The sequence below is a fragment of the Mus musculus genome, chromosome 3 (assembly GCF_000001635.26).
Source record: "Mus musculus strain C57BL/6J chromosome 3, GRCm38.p6 C57BL/6J".
Taxonomy (NCBI): Eukaryota; Metazoa; Chordata; class Mammalia; order Rodentia; family Muridae; genus Mus; species Mus musculus.
In genome coordinates this window covers 96393726-96409498 of record NC_000069.6, presented here as the reverse complement: position 1 = coordinate 96409498, position 15773 = coordinate 96393726, and the positions used below count along the sequence as shown (strand labels likewise).

The 15773-nt window shown below is 46.5% G+C and overlaps 1 long non-coding RNA gene, 2 other non-coding genes and 1 pseudogene across 3 annotated transcripts; 2 read left to right on the top strand and 2 right to left on the bottom strand.

The window, feature by feature from the left end:
- Positions 35-2122, top strand: Pafah1b1-ps1 (platelet-activating factor acetylhydrolase, isoform 1b, beta1 subunit, pseudogene 1; annotated as a pseudogene).
- Gm26654 lies at positions 6547-9627 on the bottom strand. The gene is made up of 3 exons (XR_867473.2): positions 9567-9627; positions 6962-7948; positions 6547-6649 (listed from the first exon to the last, which is right to left on the bottom strand). It is a non-coding gene; the product is annotated as a predicted gene, 26654 (long non-coding RNA).
- n-TNgtt10 lies at positions 7208-7281 on the bottom strand. Its single transcript has one exon. It is a non-coding gene; the product is annotated as a tRNA-Asn (tRNA).
- A 741-nt stretch (positions 9628-10368) lies between the features above and the next one.
- Positions 10369-10440, top strand: n-TQctg4. Its single transcript has one exon. It is a non-coding gene; the product is annotated as a tRNA-Gln (tRNA).
- Positions 10441-15773: the final 5333 nt, after the last annotated feature.

Here is a 15773-nt window from a genome sequence, read left to right as displayed (position 1 = left end):
GAAAGAAGGGAACCTCATTTAAGAGAATGCCTCCAGGGGAGCGCGCAGGCACAAGCGAGAGGACGCGCGAACGCTGGGCTAGGGCTCGAGCCCAGGAACAGCTGAGGAGCCCGCACACCCGCGGCCCTCCCCACCCCCTCCCCGGGACCGGATTGGGCCCAGAGCGCCATCCTCCCTTTCCTTCCCTCCCTTCCGGTACACAGCTGGTGGATGGGTGTGAAGGACAGAAGAGGCCCTGCGGAGGCGGTGGCACAGCTCTCCGATGGAATGACCCTTACATGTTGACTGGTTGCTTACTGGATTCACTTGAAAATAGAATCACTTTTCCTTCTGTGGAAGCCACATAGTGGCATATTTAATTCAAATCCAGGGATCACAACTTTTGATTTTTCTGGAGGGACATACCACTATATCAAATAAGCTTGACATTACAGCCGAAATGGTGCTGTCCCAGAGACAACGACATGAACTACATCGAGCTATAGCAGATTATCTTTGTTCAAATGGCTATGAAGAGACATACTCTGTTTTTAATAAGGAAGATGAACTAGATATGAAGTATGCTGGCCTTTGGGGGAAAATGGATATCTGTTGTTAGATTATTTTAAAAATGTAGTGGGATTAAGAATCAAAACTAAATGAAGCAAAAGAAGAATTTATGTCTTGGTGAGAAACGAGACCCAAAAGAATGGATTCACTGTCCACCTGAGAAATACTCATCGACTGGTCATGCGAGTCCAGTTACTGGAGTCATTATCCATCCTGTGTTCAGTGTTATGGTCTCTGCCTTGGACGATGCTACAATTAAGGTGTGGGATTATGAGACTGGAGATTTTGAGTGAACGCTCAAGGGCCATACAGACTCTGTACAGGACTTTTCCTTTGACCACAGTGCAAGCTTCTGGCTTTTTGTTCTACAGATGTAATGATTAAATTATGGGACTTTCAGGGTTTTGAGTGCATCAGAACCACAACCACAGTGCCTCTTCAGTAGCCATCATGCCTAATGGAGATCATATAGTGTCTGCCTCAAGGGATAAAACTATAAAAATGTGGGAAGTGCAAACTGGCTACTGTGTGAAGACATTCATAGGACACAGAGAATGGGTATCCGTGTGTGGGTTGTAAAAACAAAGGAACGCAAGGCTGAGCTCCAGGAACATGCACATGTGGTGGTCTTGCGCACGTTCGACTGGCCAGGAAGAACGATGCTGCAACAGGATCCTTCTGCACACGTTTATTGGGAGAGCTTGATTGTAGAGGCGAAAAGACCTCGAGCCCAGAACTGGTGCTGCTTTTATAGGCCTAGGAGGGGCGTGTCTCACACCCAGATTGGTTATGCACTAAGCCTTATTTGTATGTTCCTCATCTGATTGGCTACTCTCTCTCAGTACCTTACAGAACCTCATTATCATACCTCATTTGCATGTCTCACATCTGATTGGTTATACTCTCAGTACCTTACAGAACCTCATTATCATGCCCGGGCCAGGCAGTGTCTTTGCAAAAAACTTTACTGCATATGTACACATTGGTTGTTTGTCCAATCTTATGCGTGGTGGCCAGCAGTAGTCAGTGCCACTCTGCAACGGCACATGTGGCTTCCCACATGGTGGAATGCATTTCCTGGGCTCCAGAAAGTTCATATTCTTCCATCTCTGAACCAACAGGATCTGAGACTAAAAAGAGGTGGCAAGCCTGGACCCTTCTTTGTTCCAGAGACAAAACTATTAAGATGTGGGATGTCAGTACTGGCATGTGCCTTATGACTCTTGCGGGCCATGATAACTGGGTACGTGGAGTTCTGTTCCATTCTCGGAGGAAGTTTGGGTTGTGCTCTGTATGGGATTACAATAACAAGCGATGCATGAAGATCTTCAGTGCGCATGAACCCTTTGTTACCTCCTTGGATTTCCATAAGACGGCACCCTATGTGGTTACTGGCAGTGTAGATCAAACAGTAAAGGTATGGGAGTGCCATTGACTGAGTCACATTTGGTTCTTTCTCCCTTTTTTCCTCTGGATGCACTCTGATGATATCATAGTTACCCCATTTGAGCTCTGTTTAAATAAGTATCGTCCTTTCATGTGAAAAAAAAAAAAAAAAAGGAAGGAAGGAAAAAAGAAAATATCTCCTCCATAAGATTGGGCGGTAGGCATGCCGGTAGGGCATTTTCTTAACTAGCACTTGATGGTGGAGAGCTCCACTTGATGGTGGGGCCACACCTGGGCTGCTGGTCCTGGGTTCTGTAAGAAAGCAAGCAGAGCAAGTCCAGGCGAACAAGCCAGTAAGCAGCAGCCCTTCGTGGCCTCTGTGTCAGGTCCTGCCTTCAGGTCTCTTGCCCTGCTTGAGTTCCTATCCTGATTTCTATCAGTGATAGACTACTACTATGGGGACATGTAAGGCCAGTAAACCCTTTCTAAGAACGCTGTCTAAGATAGCCTTGCTGGACAAGCCGGGCCTGAGCTGTCCAGGAAAACCCAAATGACCTCCACCGTGGGCATCGGGTTCAGAGGAGGATAAAGCCTTGCCCTGGTCTTAGAAGAAAGGACAAAGAAAAGGAGCGACTGCAGCCCAAGTAATGGATCTTATGTGTGGGATTAGTCTTCAATGATGGGGCAAATCCATAAAACGGAAGGAGGTTTAGCAGGAAAGTTGGGGAAACACCAAATTAGGAGTTAATGGAAAATATTAAGAATAATATTAACACTGGGCATGGTGGTGCACGCCTTTAATCCCAGCACTCAGGAGGCAGAGGCAGGGGGATTTCTGAGTTCAAAGCCAGCTTGGTCTACAAAGTGAGTTCCAGGACAGCCAGGGCTATACAGAGAAACCCTGTCTCGAAAAAGAAAGAAAGAAAGAAAGAAAGAAAGAAAGAAAGAAAGAAAGAAAGAAAGAAAGAAAGAAAGAAAATTAACTATTGAGCCCAGAAATGGTATAGAAATGGTATTCCATTTTTTTCTGTTTTCCTTTTCTTTTTTAGCAAGTCTTCCCTTTCTTCCCTTCCCCAAGTCTCTTTGTCCCAACTCCTCACTACCTTAAGGTGAAGCATAGATTCCCCGAGGTGAGAACAGCAGAAAGGAGAGCTGGCTCAGCCCAAGACACCGCTCCTAGAGGTCCCACGGCTGTCTCCACCCGTGTTGTGACCCTTCTGTATGGGAGTGGAGGGAGGAGATCCCCTGACCGGGAATCGAACCGCTGGCGCGACGGTGAAAGCGCGGAAACCTAGCCACTAGACCACCAGGGATTCATTCCAACCCATTCATTGGGCACTTAAAGTAAACTCCTAAGAGTATAAAGCATATTAGTTTTCTTAGACGACCAGACCAGGCATTGAACTCACGCCTCCTATTCAAGACCACCACGGTCTCTTCCATTTTCTGTCCCGGTAATGTTTTGCCTCAGAAAGCAACAGACAGGAAAGCGCATCTGGAATCCATTCCACGCCAGCCTTCCCACCATGCGCGCCTGGATGGCACATCTCTTCCTCCTAGCCTCCGGTGGGGAAACTGTCGGTTTGACCCAGCATAGGGTGAGCGGAGTCCTCCTAACCTGGGGAGGCGCTCCTTTCCTTCCTTCCCACCTCCATCACTACAAAAGACACTCATCCTACGAGCTTCAGGTACAGACTGGGATAGTTTTTCTCACTATGTTGGTTTCTCTGATCTCTTGGTTTTTGGACATCTCTCTGCCTGAAGCGATTTGGGCAGAGTAGAAGTTTTGGGTCTCTGGATCTAGCGCTGAGGAATGTGCTCCTGGATGTTGCTCTCCATCCCACTCACAGAGGGAAGCCAAGTAGCTCCCAACGAGAAAACGTTGCTGGAGGTGGAGGCCACTTACTTTTTTTTTAAGATTTATTTATTATATATATGTAAGTAAGTACACTGTAGCTGTCTTCGGACGCTCCAGAAGAGGGCATCAGATTTCGTTACTGATGGTTGTGAGCCACCATGTGGTTGCTGGGATTTGAACTCAACTCGGGACCTTCGGAAGAGCGGTCGGCGCTCTTAACCCCACTTACTTATTCTTTTTTTTTTTTTTTTTTTTTTTTTGGTTTTTCGAGACAGGGTTTCTCTGTGTAGCCCTGGCTGTCCTGGAACACACTTTGTAGACCAGGCTGGCCTCGAACTCAGAAATCCGCCTGCCTCTGCCTCCCCAGTGCTGGGATTAAAGGCATGCGCCACCACGCCCGGCTCACTTACTTATTCTTAAAGGCGACTTACCACCGTGCTCCTTAACCTTCAGGTCCCCGTTCCAGTCTCCTCTCTTCCAGCCTCTTCCATCTTCCTTTCTTTGTCTCTTTCAGAAAATTGTTATGCTCTGTTTTTGAGACCTGTCTCACTATGTAGTCCTGTCTGGAACCAGGCTAGCCTCCAACTCACCGAACTCCGCCTCCCTCCACTCCCCACACCCCCTATAGTGAAAGGAGTACATCTTCAATTGTTTTTTTGTTTTTGTTTTTTAACAATTTTGTGATTCAAGGCGTGGGCAGAAATTTGTTTTTGAGCAACTGTAACTGGTGGGATTGCGGACAAGTTCCAGCCTAAAGCGCTTGGTTATGGTGGGATTGCGGACAAGTTCCAGCCTAAAGCGCTTGGTTTATACGGAAAAACCCTGGTGGATTCTTCGGGAAAGTCTTGTGTCGTATCCAGTGCAAAGCTGGCTGCCTGGGAACGCACCAGGTGCCATTGTGTGTCGAGGTTCTTCTATAGCAGCAAAGTGCTCCTCAGTGGAAGAGTGCGCCAGAGGCCGGATAATCTCCTCGTCTAGGAGACTATGGCCCAGATGGTCCCTGAACAGGCATTGGAGAAACCCGCCCAGAAGGAACCTGCCTTGCTCCTCCTCGAACAACAGCGAGTAGTTTTGCCGCGAACGAAGGGGCCACACCCAAGCGCAGCCCCTTCCCTGCTGCTTTTCCCGCTTCCACCGCCGCAGGATCCGAGGAACCCGGACGTCCGAACCCAGAGTCACTGAGGCCACCTATGATCGCGGACCTCTGGCGGCCGCGGCCATCTGGGCTCCGCCACCCTGGGGGACACGGTGGGAACTGCGTACACCGGCGTCCTGGAGCTTTTCCAAGGATGGGCGCTTCCAGCCCTGAGACCCTTGGCCCAGATCCTGTCCAGGTCGGCGGCCAGTCCTAAATAGCTGTAGTCTTGGGCCCACAGGGATTCCCACCATGCTGGCTTGTTTTTCTTCCCCCCACCCCACTGGCTATGAATAATATCAATCATGCCTTGATGTTTTGCCCAGTGTTAATCCCACAAAGGATCTCTGAGAGGAGAAAAATCACCGACTCAAATGGCCAAATTGGAGCAAGCTTTTTTAAAATTCATGTACACTGGCTGTGTCTCCCTCCCTGTAAGACAGGATTCCAGCCCTGGACATGGGGAAGATACGTTTCTTGGAGGTTAGGGGTAGGGAGTTTCCAAATGTGGGGGCTGGCAGGCAAATAAGCGGGGCTCACAGAATCAAGACATAAGCATAAAGTCTGTTCTAACCTCCTTAAACAGTGCTCTTTGATCTGAGTGATCAGGCCATCACAGAACACAATTAGCTATCGGAGGGCTCGGAGGTGCCTTAAGTGTCCATTCGAAATACTCACCATAGGTCTGTGTGCCTGTGCACTGTGAGTCCCCCCCACCCCCATCCCCGAGTTTAAACATCTGAGACAGCTAAGAGAAAGTTTGTTTCAAAACAAGTAAAGAAGAAAGGAACACGGCTACAGCTGGGAATACAGGAGCGAACTGGGCACCACCCCCCCACCCCACCCCCACCCCGGGAAGATTCATTTGCAGAATGGGCTTGGTTAGAACATGATATAAACGCCATTGTGTGACAGTGGTACACCCATCTCACCACTATCAAAATAAACATCTGCAGGAGGCAACAAGGAGATGCTTGCTTCAAGGGAGGGCATGTGGAGGAGGGGGGAAGGAACCTCGACGTCTTAAGAAATTCTGAGTAGTAAGGCAGTGGTGGAGCGTGTCTTTAATCCTAGCACTTAGGAAACTGAGGTAGGTGGATCTCTGTGAGTTTGAGGCCTGGTCTACAGAGGGAGTTCCAGGACAGAAGGAGAAGCAGGAAGAAAAGGAAGAAGAGGAAGGAGAAGGAGGAGGAGAAGAAATATATTCAGAGTAAGTGTTGGTCAAAGGGATCAGCAGTTCAGAACACTTCCTGCTCTTACGAATGTTCCTTACTAACAACCACTCCAGGCAGTTCACAGTTGTCTGTAACTCCAGTTCAGGGAGAGTTGACACCCTCTTCTGGCCTCTGTCAGCACTGCACATACACAAAAATAAAATCCTAGCCAGGTGTGGTGTCCCATGCCTTTAGTCCCAGCCTTCTGGACAGGAGGCAGGATCTCCAGTGACAGTTAGAGATTAGACTGTCTCCATAGTGAGTTCCAAGATAGCCAGAGCTATATCAAACAAAGCAGAACACCTTATAAATTACACACACACACACACACACACACACACACACACATAGAGGCACACAAATACACACACACACATGAAAAGAAATGCAGAATTAGGCATGGCTGGGTATGGTGGTACATGCCTTTAATTTTAGCACTCAAGAGACAGCAGCTCTTGATCTCTGCGAATCCCAGTCCAGCCGAGGCTACACAGTGAGCAACTGTCTCTAAAAACAACAAACAATAAACAAGTTACAAACAAACAAAAACCCAAATCACAAACAAACAAACCACAAAGTTCTCCACTCTTGCTATCCTACTGGGTCCAAAGATCAACCCCAGTAGATTAATGTGTGTGGGATGGGACCAGTGCAAAGCAGTGGCAGCAGATAAGGTGGACTTCCCTTTGAGTCTAGACTCCTCAACTTTCATCTTACAAGTGTCTAAGCCAAAGAAAAGCACCATAATGTGTATCTGGAGATTCGGGGGGAACAACTCATTCAGACTAGGTCTCTACTGCCAGGTGTGATGTTTCTCACCTCAAATTCCTGACCAGCCTGGGTTATTTTAGGCCTTGTCTGAAAAACTAAACAGTAAGGCTTCACTTGTGTAAGTGAATCTGAAGAAAGGATACTACTGTAGGCTTGCTTGGACTTCAGGTAGATGAGGGAAGTTATTCCCTGTTCACCTTGACCTTGAGGGAAGGGTAAAGTGTATTGGAATGGTTTTAGTATCATTGAAGTGTTTTAGAATAGCAAGGAATAGCAAGGGGAGATTAAAATGCTCGTCCCTGGGTGGGCTCGAACCACCAACCTTTCGGTTAACAGCCGAACGCGCTAACCGATTGCGCCACAGAGACGATGTAGAAATCTGTAGGTTGGCTGGATGGTGAACGAGGGCTCACCGGGAGCAGCGTTCAGTCCTGGAGGTTGGTCACGGCGCTTACTGAGGGCAGCCGTTGGAAGTTGAACTGGCGTCACCAGACCGCAGGTCCTGCGCCGGGTTCCCGGGCTCGCGTGACCGTAATGAACCGCGCGCGTGCTGCTGGCGCCTTCCGATGCTGAGATCCCGCTGTCACTTGGGGATCGGTGGCCACCAGGGGCACCACTCTGGCGAGGGCGCGGCCTGGACGCCCAGAAGGACTACGATAAGGAACCTATTACGCTTTAGGGTACGGTCCTTCGCAGACCCTAAGCAGGTACCGACGAGGGACTGGTCACCCCAGGTGTGTGCTGGAGCCACTGAGCGGTCCCGGTTTGGACCTGGGAGATGAGTGTAGGAAAGGCGTTCATTGGAAAGGGAAGACAATGGGGAAAAGGGAGAGGAGGACAAGGTGGGAGCCACCCTTTTGGGAGCTGAGACTAGCGGAGACCCGCGAGTGTGCAGGTTTTTGGTCTTTCGAAGCAGTTTACACGGTTATTGCCGATGGCCATTTTCGACAGGTCTGGCTCTGAAGAGGATTCGAGGAGTCTGCAGCTTACTCAGCAGTTTTTTTCTCTAAGGGAGCAAAACTTAATTCTCTGGGGCTGGCGAAAAAAGAAGAAATCACACACAGAGTTGTTTGATGAAGAAAGAATCCAACAACGTTATATTTTTTTTTAAGACTCTTTATACCACCTAAGGAAAAAAATTCTCTACGAAAGAGAGCCACAAGTTATATATTCCCCAAAACCAACTACCACATGTTCTTCAAAAGATTAAAATTATTACACAAAAGAAAATTACAACATGACTATTGATTAAATGTTATTTTTTTGAAACCCACACTTAACATCCCATCTTTCTTTCCACAAATCATCCTAACCCAAACCAATAATTCTTTTGTCATTGATCAACAAAGTTCAAGCAAGCCAAGTCCATAGTAGCTAGGTTTTCCATGTGCTAGCTAGTTTGTATTTACCAAGAAATAAATCATTTATTATATGTCTCACTCGTTCAAACCTTATTTAGCTAAACTGGCTAATCATCTAGTATCGATTATTGTATTTATTCTTATACCTATAATAGGGTCATTTACTTTTCCTTCATACCCTACCTTTTCATGACACCTGTGAACACATCCTTAGACAAGATCAGGGAACTCAGAGTGAATGATTTCCTAGAGTGAATGTTTTCCTTGATCACTAACCTGTCTCATGCCCATTTTTCTTTCCCAAGTTCAATTCCGTGCTTGCAATGCATGAACGTTTGCTGTGTTCTTTTTCTCACCTATGCAGCCCTCTCTATTCTACAAGGGAGGGGGCACATTCTACTCTTAATTCTAACTTTATTATATCTCCCTGGCAAAACCCCTAAACCATCTCCTTAATCTTCCTGATCAACTACCCTAACTTCCTAAAACAATTTAAATCAATTCGGGCATTTTGTAAAATCATTCGTTCATCTAAACACTGCTATTTCATGAAAGTTGCTCTTTGTAGCAATCTGTAGGAAAGTTGCCCAAAGGAGTGGACTGTCTCTCATGAAGCAGTCACAGCAGACTACAGGCAGTGAGGGTCTCTCCACAGCCATTCACACAACACTAGCTACAGGAGGAGTGGAGCAATGACAAACATGAAAAGACAGCAGCACCAAGAAGCAATCCAGAGATGAACCCCACCCCCACCCCTCACCCCCTCACCCCCTCTGAGAGGTGGACCATCTCCGGGAAGCTCACTTGCCCACTGCAGTTCCGCCTGCATGACATCTGCCAGTGAATGTTTGTAGTGTTATTGAAAAAAATTTTTTCAAGATATGAGTGAATACTCTACTATTTAAATTTATTCTATTTTGAGCTGATCGTGTAGCTCTGCCTGACATGGAACTCACAGACATCTGCGTGTCTTCCTCCTGAGTGCTGAGATGAGAGACTCCAAATCAATTTTTTTAAAGTGGTTATTGCTAGGTGACTATTTAAAATAAGTCAAAAAATAAGATGCCTTTCTAGCCTGACATATGGTGTGTTTTAACACATACAAGTATAGTCTTCTGAAGAACCAGCCTGCCTCCATCTTGGGCTTAAAGTCATCTTATAGTTAAAAGCAAGGCTAGGCTTATTCCTGTTTATGATTAAATCTCTGCTTCTCAAGGACTGGGCGATGCCTCACCAGTAACTGTAACCACTCATGGTTCTGGACTGCCTGTTCCAGGAAACAGCAACTGTACCTTCGTTTCAAAAAGGAATAACCATGCTGCAACCGTGCCTTTGTTTCACAAGTTTGTTTTGATCACCTGTTGTTATGGCTACCTTGTTGAGTTCCACTTCTGTAACTTTTTTTTTCCTGCCAAATTCTCCATTTGGAACCCCACTACCCTTGAACTATAAAAACCCTGCCTTCCTCATGTTCAGTGAGGAAGCACACCTCTTGAAGTACACCTTAGGAGGAAGCCCATGTATAGGAATAAAAAAAGTTTGCTTTAATTAATTGCTTGCTTTAATTAGTTTGGCCATTTGGGTCGCTGGTCTTTCTCTTCACATTTTCAGGATTAACATTGGCTTGAATGTCTTATGTAAACCTTTAAATTCATTGCTTGCATTTAATTTTGTTTTTTAAAACATACATTTGTTGTAAGAAACACAAAACCCACCGAAGGTATACAAATGTATATATATGAAGAAAAATATGAAGGTTCCCTCATATCCCAACTCCCTCTCCAATGTTGACCCGCTTTTATATATTACAGGAAGTGGTGGTGGGCCATTGTTGCTGCTCTTTGTATTCCTGGGTGGTGAGGGAAAGGCGAAGGGCAAGACAAGACCACTAAAACCATTTACTGGAGAAATTTAACATGAGGACAGGAAGGAGTGGTATCTGAGGCAGATGATGGAGGCAAAACAACTCTTTCTTGACTCTGAGTTGTGTGGACTTCAAGGTGAAGATAAAATGTAATAAGCCAGTAAGAAAATTTGGGTGGTAAAAACTTCCATAAACGGATGAGGAAATGTTAAGCCGAGTAAAGGGACATGGGTTCCATGGTGTAATGGTTAGCACTCTGGACTCTGAATCCAGCGATCCGAGTTCAAATCTCGGTGGGACCTTTGGTGTCAGGCTAGTTTTCTTTCATTTAAATGTGAAGAAACCATTCCAGGTCCTAAGCTAGTAGAGAATTATTAGAGAATTACTTCACACTCAGTGTGATGTGTACCCTTTGGAACTGCACCTTTTTTTTTTTTTTTTCTTTTTAAAAGCAGGGAGCAGAGACCAGAGAGGGAGATGTCCACACAGCACACTAGAGCGACACGGCCTGCTGCTCCTCATCATAGGCCACCTATCGGACACCCCCTCCAATCCCCCCCCCTGTTAACAGAATCCCTTGGTTCTGGCACAGCTGATCATTCGCCGGTTAGTGCCTGGGTACTGGGTCTAAGTACCTGGGTAGTGGGTCTCCAGCTGTGCTCGCTGGAGCAGATGCCGCAGATGCCTTTCTGCAGTTGGTCTGATGTTGTCCTGGATCTTGGTTTGCTGATTGTTTTCAGGTAATGCTGGGAGAGCTGTGGCCAAGCATCCTCTGGAACGCCCATACAGAAGCCTGCCTGCGGCTTGGAAGCCTCGCGGCTAGAGCACGTCTTCATCCTGCCGCAATGGCTTTGGTTTAGGTCAGAGGTCTCTGAGGAGTAGACTCCTTGATGCTTCCCTGGCATGTCCTAGAAGAGGGAACCCACAAGCTCCAAGTTCCCTCTGCAGGCCATTCTCAGAGCCTTGTGTGGAGAATGAGAGAACCAAGGAAAAGCAAGTTATTGGAGATAAGAAATATACCAAACACCAAGCTGACCACATCCATGGATAATGGAATTTCTTAGGGGACACATCGAAATGTTCAAAGGACTGCAGTTTTCATAATAAACAATGGAAATGTTGTGCCCAGGGATCATGTTAGTGATCCCCAAAAAACAGACAGGAGCCAATCTGATACAATTCACAGCAGGGTTGTTTTTTTTTTAAGATTTATTTATTTATTTTATGTATATGGGTACACTGTAGCTGAACAAATGGTTGTGAGCCTTCATGTAGTTGTTAGGAATTGAATTTTTAGGACCTCTGCTTGCTCCAGTCAACTTGGCTCTCTCAGGCCCAAACATTTATTTATTATTATACATAAGTACACTGTAGCTGTCTTCAGATGCACCAGAAGAGGGTGTCAATACCATGTGGTTGCTGGGATTTGAACTCAGGACCTGATGCTCTGAGCCATCTCGCCAGCCCAACACAGCAGGGTCTTTATTCTATTCAAGCTAGCTACCCCTCCCCACTGCACACAGGATTTTTTGTGTGTGTGTGGGGGTGTCTATCGGGGCAAGGCTTTATAGTAATCAGCAAGCAGGGAGTACATGTGCAAGCATCTAATTGGAAAGCTACTGTGGCCTTTAACACAATGGGCTGGTGCAGGGAGTCATCTCATAAACTTCTGCTTCCCTCTGCATTGGTGGTTGTTTAGGGGTGGGCTTGTAACATGGGGTGCAGGGTTGTTGGGGGAATAACCTGGAGACACTGGTCTTGTTGAGGGTATCATCTGGAAAGGCTGGTCTTGTAGGGGATTACCCTAGAGACTGGAGCTCGACTCAGTTTTTGTTGGGCGGCAATTTGGAAACGAATGCTAGGTACCAGCCTGTTAGTTTACCTGAACTCAAACTTAGGTCAGGTTCTCTAAAATGGAGTCTGAACTTAAAAGATTTGGCATTTCAGACAAACTTGAGAGAAGAAAATATATAGTGTATACAAACTCACATTCCTTTGTAGAGATCCACCTTGGCAAACACTTGTATCACTGTTTTAGATTCTGGGGTTTGCATCTTAGGTGTGATGGGTTTGGGACACACTGGCCCCAAACACAGCACCTTGGTACATTAATCATGTTACACAGAAGCTGGAAAGACACTCACTCCTCCCTGACCTTCCTCCCCAGAAGCAGGTGCCAAGACCCTCAAGGGAGAGGTGCTGTTGGGTAGCAGTTCCTAGGAGAGTAAAACCTTCCATAGTGGAGGTACTCTAAGAGGCAGATTTAAAGAGGAAGTAAACAACAGCTGTTCTAAGGGGAAGTGCAGACACAGGATGCTTTTTAAAAGGGAGATGAAGTGAAACACTGTATCCTGCAAGGAAGCTCAAGGAGTAAACAACTCAGTAGCTTCAGGAAGTCCCTGAAACTGGCCAGATTCTCTAGGGCCCTCCCTCCACAAGCACGCATGCTCGCGAGAGCGCGCGTGTGCGCACACACACACACACACACACACACACACACACACACAGAGTGAAGACTGCAGAGAGATGCTCTCTCACACACACAGAGTGGAGACTGCAGAGAGATGCTCTCTCACACACACAGAGTGGAGACTGCAGAGAGATGCTCTCTCTCACACACACAGTGGAGACTGCAGAGAGATGCTCTCACACACACACAGTGGAGACTGCAGAGAGATGCTCTCTCTCACACACACAGTGGAGACTGCAGAGAGATGCTGTCTCACACACACACAGTGGAGACTGCAGAGAGATGCTCTCTCTCACACACACAGTGGAGACTGCAGAGAGATGCTCTCTCACACACACACAGTGGAGACTGCAGAGAGATGCTCTTGGACCACCTGAGCTGCCTGGGAAGCACGCTTGTCAACCTGTAGTGCACTCCAGGCTTCTAGCGTTTGTGAACTGCTGTCTATACTATGAACGGCTTTGGTGATTGATGCAGCTGTCTTTGAGTTGTTTCTGCTTTTGTAAGTAACCCCAGGAAAATTTACTGGCTGGCCTATGGCCTTGGTGGTTTCCCTGATTTGGTTTGTTCTCTGTTCCCTACCTGAGATGATTTTCTATGTGGGGTGAGTAGAAATTCACAGCAGGGGTCCTCAGCAAGATCTGGAAGGGAAGAGCATCCTTCCCTCTGGAGACAGGGATACAGAAAGGGGAGCAGCAGCCCTGGCTGAGTTTCTCTGAGTGTGAGAAGTGCACCGCACCACAGACCTCTGGCCCTGTCATATTTCTTCTCCACAGAGCCCATGTCTGAAGCCTCTGGTTCAGCTGTTTCCTCACTGACTTGGGAGTTCTGTGATAATAATGAACTTGCATTAAGCCAGCACATGAGCTTTACCATTGTCACTGTCATTTGATACAAGGGCCTTAGCCAAGACCCATGGGTAGGTAGTGGAAGGACATTTTCCCTCTCCTCCACATGGAAATGTCTTCCACCATGAAGCTGTTAACTGGGCAGCTTTGAAGCCAGGATTGCAACCAGTGTTTCCCTTGTAAAGAGGAGATGAAGGAGTGAAGGCTGTAGCCGGTTCCCTGAAGATCCCCGAAGAGCACACCTGCTGGGGATTCCAGTTCTGGGATGCCCCAGCCCAGGAATGGCTGCTGCACAGAGAAGACAAGTGTCCTCTTCTGTCACAGGGTCTGCAGCATGGATAAGTACTGAGGATGTAATGTTAAAGGATGTAACGTAAATACAATCAGTTTTAGAATGCCTTGTCTCTGAGGTGTTGTGCCTGGAATAGGAAAGTTCCCACTCAGTGAGCCCAGGCAGTGTGCCAAGTGCCAGCCACCGCTAAAGCAGTGTGTGTGTTGTTCCGGAATCGCCACTCAAAACCATACGAACACCTATCTCAGCTAAGCAAGAATCGTTTATTGAACACACACCTCAATACTGGACTTCCAGGATTGCAAAAAGGACCCAGAAGCTTATTTGCAATACTAGTCTGCCCCCAGGGTGGGCTTTTTTTTTTCTTTTTTCTTTTTTCTTTTTTTTTTTTTAATAGGAGAAAGCAGATTCAAAGTTTAAAGGGCAAGGAGAGGAGCAGCTGGCTTACTAGACAGAGTATTATCAGCCAACCTTTGAGCTGATTGGCCCTGAGTAAGGTAAGGCTGGTGGTGAACAGAGGAATTTCAAAACATTGAGATAGCAGAGCACGTGTATTATAATCATAACTGTTTTGTTGTTGTTGTTGTTTTGTTTTTCAAGACAGGGTTTCTCTGTGTAGCCCTGGCTGTCCTGGAACTCACTCTGTAGACCAGGCTGGCCTCAAACTCAGAAATCCGTCTGCCTCTGCCTCCTGAGTGCTGAGGTTGAAGGCGTGCGCCACCATGCCCAGCCTTTTTTTTTTTTTTTTTTTTTTTTAATGTATGTGGAATTTCTTAAGATTAGCAAACCTCATACAGAACATTCAGAACATACAGAACAAAACAGGGGTTGTGATCAGTGTGTCCTTGAGCCAAGTAATTTCTCTATCCCAGTAACTGGCAGGCATGTTACAGCAACAATATGAACTAGCGGACAAGCCTGGAACAAAATGGCTACAACTATTCTAGGAGCGGGGCGTGTGTCAAACCTTAACACGGGTCTTTGTCATGTCAGCATGCTTTGTTAAATGTGACAGGAACAGAAGAGATGGACCCAAAGACACACCTCCACAGGCAGTGATGGAGCAAAGGCTAAGAGAATTGAGTGCCAAGTCCAGCAATGATGGTGTGACACAGTTCCTGACCCTGAAGCAGAGCTAGCAGGGAGTAATTCTTGAGTGCGAATGGTTTGGCTTACTAGGAAAATATTATCAACTTGTTAAGGCTTGCTTGTCTAATAATGTATATATATTTACTTCCTGTTTCTCATTTGGGGAATGCTCTCCCTGCTGAGGTGAATGACTCCATGATAATCAGAAACAGCAACTCTTCCAGGAAGTGAGAATATGTCTGGTGTTCCTCAGCAAAAGCCATCAACCCTCAGGACAGTACTGAACGCTGTGAGAAAGAACTCTGAAAACATAAGTTCAAGAATATGTAAATCAATGTCAGAACTGTTCTTTTCAAGATTTCTCAACTATGCAAAATATGAGGGTGCAATGTGAATTGTATGAGGAGCTTCGCGGACCTGAAAGAACACAGGAATCTGTCCTAATGAGCCAGCTTTGTCAGAAAGATAATAAGGAAGGAAATGAGAGGTTTAGGGAGGGGTGATCTCAGGGCAAGATCCCACCCAGCTAAGGCTAGTGTTTGTCGTAGAACAAGGAATACTTTGGACTTTTTTTTTTTTTTTTTTTGGTTTTTCGAGAACTTCCTCCAGGGCTGCTCCCTCCCAGCCCCAGGTGAGTCACCACGAAAGAAGTCACCTCTTCCTGGAGCACTACATCAAAGATGTCTTCTGTTCTCTAAAAGCGATCTAGTAAACATTTCAAGGACAGTGTGAATTAGGTATTTCTGCCAAATCTGAAGACTGTCTTTGCAGAATACAAAACAAAACATGTTGATCATGGAAGTCTGATGGTGGTGGTTGAAGAGGTGACCAGAGTGACAAAGTCCATCAGCACCAAGGATGGTTGTCCATTCTGCTAGGACAACATACTTTCATATTTAAAAAGTAGAAACAGCCAAAGGAACCCTTGCGGGATTT